Consider the following 5,096-nt stretch of genomic DNA (forward strand, 5'->3'; position numbering starts at 1 on the left):
GTGTGTGTGTGTGTGTGTGTGTGTGTGTGTGTGTGTGTGTGTGTGTGTGTGTTTTACTTGATTGTGACTTCATTTAGGCTGCTTAAATAAAAAGTGTCACATAGTTCAAAAGAAGAAAATATTGATCAAAATTGGAAAGAAAAGTTCCTGTAATTATGTATTTGGAAACCAATATCTGCTGAGATACGGGGCGCATTACTTGCGATGAGTAATGTTAGAATTCGGTTCTATAGGCCATCACAAGGGATCTAACCGTAAATTACCGCAATACGCATGTGTGACCAAATGCAGTTCCTGGAGAAATCATGGAAGTGATAACATTGGTATCAATGTACGGGGAGGAATTCTCGGTGGCGGACTCCCAGAGCTATACCCTTTAGCAAACAGATTAAAAGATGCCGTATATCACTCGTATTTATGCAGTGAATTACCAGCGCTATTCGGAAACATTACGCTTGCAGAATGGCGACAAATGTGATTTATGTAGAATGGGCCACCACCCCAATTTCTACAGCTTCTGCGACAGTACCACACCGTGACAGATCATGGAAGGTTAATCGGTCTAAGAGGCCCGGTAGCATAGCGCCCCTGTTCACCTGACCTGAATCCACTCTATTTCTGGCTATAGAGACATTTAAGGGCATTGGTAGATCCCCAACTCATCGACAGTGTGCTGACGTCACTGGAGTGTGTGATCACTGAATGTGATCCAAAACGAATAAAGTCACGTGATTACTGCAAGGAAGGTTGAAGGATATGTCAGGATGCGTGGTACCACGTGGAGCACTGCCTATATTGTTTACTTCTTCGTAAGAAAGAGATGAGAAATAGAAAATAGATCCGCTTATCTCTCAGCAGATGCTGGTTCCCCATCTATCAGCAACGAAACTTGTCTTCCAGTTTGACCAATACAACCCCTATAGGAACATACAAAAGTAAACTAGAAACTCCGTCCGAACAGGCGTTGAAGGGCCTAACGGTACCGACCGGCCGTCGTGTCATCCTCAGCCCACAGGCGTCACTGGACGCGGAGATGGGGAGCGGCATGTGGTCAGCACACTGCTCTCCAGGCCGTATATCAGTTCACGAAACCGGAGCCGCCACATTTCAATCAAGTAATACCTCAGTTGGCCTCGCAAGGGCTGAGAGGACCCCGCTTGCCAACAGCGCTCGGCAGACCGGATGGTCACCCATCCAATTGCTAGCCCAACCCGACAGCGCTTAACTTCGGTGCTCTGAGGGGAACCGGTGTTACCACTACAGCAAGGCCGTTGGCTATAGGAACATACAAAAGAAATCTATAAAATTCGTAAATATTCAAAAATCTACTTCCAGGCTGAACTTGAATCCCACCGAAAAATCTTCGGGGGTTGTTCAAGTATATTTTCTGAGTGTTTTGCTGTAATGGATTGGAGGTCTCCAATGGGCCGTTACAGAGATATTAGGTTTAGTTTGACTTCTCTCCACCTCATTTACATTACAGAAAATATCTGTACGTTAGTGAAATATTGGCGGTACGTGCTGGGTATCTTTCTGGGAAAATAATTGTTTTCCAGTCTGCCACGGAACTTGCTGCTGAGATCACTAATGTCAACGTTACTCTTCATCTTACAGCTTGCATCGAGTACTGTTAGGTTTTGCCTTGAGTTTGTTCTCCCAACAGCGTTAGTTGTACGTTTACACTGATACACATCAGTATGGATAGATTTCGTGATGAAGAACTGGGGATATGTACCTCGTGTATGGGTTCATCTAATGTAATAAAAGAGTGGCATAAAGACGTTACAGCTGTCCCTACAGAGAGCGCAAACACACTACTTTTACACCAGGACACAAGCATCTACGAGAAACTGGATTCTTCTCAGTTAGAAAGGAAGAATGAAAGGCCGTGCGCGTTGTTCCGGAAGACGAGATCCGGAAGAGCATGCGTTACACCTGATTGGTGACAGTCGTGCCACTGGTAGTCGGCACGTGCGTGAACTCTTAACACAAGCCAATAACTGTTTCGAGAATCATACATCAAAAACAATAGCATCTCTACCGCCGAAGTCCAGTCACTAGGACCAATGGACTTTTCATACTGAGTGGAGTTTCCAGATAGGAGTAACACACAGAATGAATCACAATGGCATTTTTACTCTGTAATAAGCCACGGAAGGCCGTGTGTCCCGTAGCGATCCGTGCACGACAGAACAGGACACCAACATGTTTCAAAAAGATGCGCGCATAAATGCGATTTCTCAGGGGATCATATCTCGGGTGCTATTGATGAAACAGGTAAGGGGTCAAGTGTTTCGGATAGCCCTTAGCCCAGTTACGTCAGTTGCTGACAGTTGTCCAACGCTCACGCATATCCGTAATAATCGTTACGAGACCAGTTAATGGTGCTGCTGTATTCTGTAACATAAAGGTTACTCGATTGAAGCTGGCCTGAAGATGACGTAGTGTATCGATGAAACTGGTAGCCTAGAAATAAACCTAAATAACGATGATTGGCATTGTTTTATTGGTCTGAAGCTGAGAGCGTGGGGTAACACGTTTTTAAACGTCGAGTCGGTAGCAATAAATTCATTGTAACATTTCTTTAAATTGCTTATTAATTAACAATGGATATATTAATTATCAAATAGTACCAAATATATTTTTAATAAAATATTTTTTTATTTTCAATTACTGCTCATATGAAATTAAAACTTGATGCGGTTATGCGATACTCTACATTGATAATGAAAAACGTAACATGCACCCATGATACTGTTAATTCTCTGGAAATAAAAAAAAAAATTTTCTGATTGGTGTTTCGTATTTTTGTGTCAAGCTTTAAATTATTGTGAATACTGTTACGTGCATTTGAATAGTAATCAAAAATGGAAAGCTGTTATTTCTTTACCTCCTTTACTACCTTTGCGACCTAAAGTGGTTGGACAAAAATATACAAAAACGGCGAAAAATGCCTGTTTGAACCTAAATGCAGATAAGAACTTACAACATCGCAGCGCGTCAGCAATCGTTGGTTAATATATTAAAAAACTAAAAACCCGTCTCGATTGCGATAAAAGCACCTAGTGTTAGAACAGGTTTCGGCGTAGATAACTACACCTTCTTCAGAACCACACTAAAACCCACAAGTGCCTAAGAAGACCTTTGTCAATGATTAAAAGAACACCATAGCTATACAATTATAAACGAAAAATAAAAGGAAAACACAAACAGTACATATGTACAGTTTATGGCAGGTCATGGCCCATCGAACATGGCCGGTGTGAGGTGGAGCGTACACCATTAAGTTAAGTAGTAGTTTTGACTTTGTACATATATACTGTTTGTGTTTTCCTTTTCCTTTTCGTTTATAAATGTATAGCTATGGTGTTCATTCAATCATTGACAAAGGTCTTCTTAGGCACTTGTGGGTTTTAGTGTTGTTCTGAAGAAGGTGTAGTTATCTACGCCGAAACCTAGGTTAACACTAGGTGCTTTTATCGCAATCGAGGCGGGTTATTAGTTTTTTAACTAAATGAGATACTGGCGAAGTCACCAGGTTTCCCTCTTGTGTTTGATCGGTAGCGGCAGGTGGGCAAGTGTTAGTCGTGGCCAGAACATTGTCCTGTGTACCTACAAGTGCATAATGTCGGAACTAAGTGAATTCGAACGTGGGGAAATTGTTCGTCCTCGTACGGTTGGTGCTTTCGTAACGAAGAGTAAAAATGGTTCAAATGGCTCTGAGCACTATGGGACTTAATATCTGAGGTCATCAGTCCCCTAGAACTTAGAACAACTTAAACGTAACTAACCTAAGGACATCACACACATCCATGCCCGGGGCAGGATTCGAACCTGCGACCGTAGCGGTCGCGCGGTTCCAGACTGTAGCGCCTAGAACCGCTCGGCCACCCCGGCCGGCTACTATTTTGCAGGAAAATTGTATATTATTCCTTTGAAAAATCATATAGACCTTGTATTTTTCTGTTCAAAGACGATTAGAAACTGTTTTGAATGCCAACGGTTTTCTACACCAAATAAGATATGGGAATGTGTTATGCTTTTGGTGTTTCCGGAACTTTGTCCACATTTTTTATATGTCACATAATAGATCATCAGGATTTTGTAACTAGACTGCAGGAAAAATACGAGATATATGCCGGTCGCTGTGGCCGAGTGGTTCTAGGAGCTTCAGTCTGGAACCGCGCTGCTGCGAGTGTCGCAGGTTCGAATCCTGCCTCGGCCATGGATGTGTGTGATGTCCTTAGGTTAGATAGGTTTAAGTCGTTCTAAGTCTGGGGGATTGATGACCTCAGATGTTAAATACCATAGTGCATAGAGCCATTTTTTTGTTTTGTTTTGACGAGATATACAGGAAAATGTCTTATCACTGGACAAAGCATCTCTTCAACTTTCGATTCGCAATACCTACCGTGGCTGCACTAAGGGGCAGGCCTGTCGGAACTAGCAGACAAACTATCCACTTCGTATTGTCGCTTCGCATCAGTTCGCCCCAGCAGATAGACAACACACTACACAGATTTTTGAAAGTGCTGCAGTGAATCTCCGATCATTTCAATTAAATGTACGCACGTAATGACGTTTTCGCGCCACCTGTAACGCAAGACAGACTCTGGGAAAGCTTCTCTATACAGTAGTGTGTGTCTTTATTCAGTTGTCTTATAACCTTTTGTTTAGAAGATGTTCTCAAGCCCTGGGAGGCACTTAAGAATAACCCTCTACGTGCCATCAATCCCCGCATTGGAAAACGAAACGATAGGAAATATTATTTACGTATTGTTACTTATGAGTACAAAATTAATTAGAATAATCGTAACGTCTTTCACTCTGAAAACAACACTTCGTACTGAAAGTAATAAATAATACTTCCTTTGTTAATAACTATGGAATTTTAATATAATAAGAAATCCTGTTACCGAAATTTGATTCACTGAATGTGTTTACAAACCTACCATGCTATCAATTTCATACTAGAGATTAGTTTGATGAGATAAAATGTTTTACACTACTGACCATTAAAGTTGCTACACGAAGAAAAAATGCAGATGATAAACGGGTATTCATTGGACAAATATGTTATACTAGAACTGACATGT

At 41.7% G+C, this 5,096-nt stretch overlaps 1 pseudogene; it reads right to left on the bottom strand.

Moving 5' to 3' along the window:
* Nucleotides 1–1,158: 1,158 nt before the first annotated feature.
* LOC126476159 (5S ribosomal RNA) lies at nt 1,159–1,276 on the bottom strand (annotated as a pseudogene).
* Nucleotides 1,277–5,096: the final 3,820 nt, after the last annotated feature.

This window comes from Schistocerca serialis, chromosome 4, assembly GCF_023864345.2.
Source record: "Schistocerca serialis cubense isolate TAMUIC-IGC-003099 chromosome 4, iqSchSeri2.2, whole genome shotgun sequence".
In the NCBI taxonomy this organism is placed as follows: Eukaryota; Metazoa; Arthropoda; class Insecta; order Orthoptera; family Acrididae; genus Schistocerca; species Schistocerca serialis.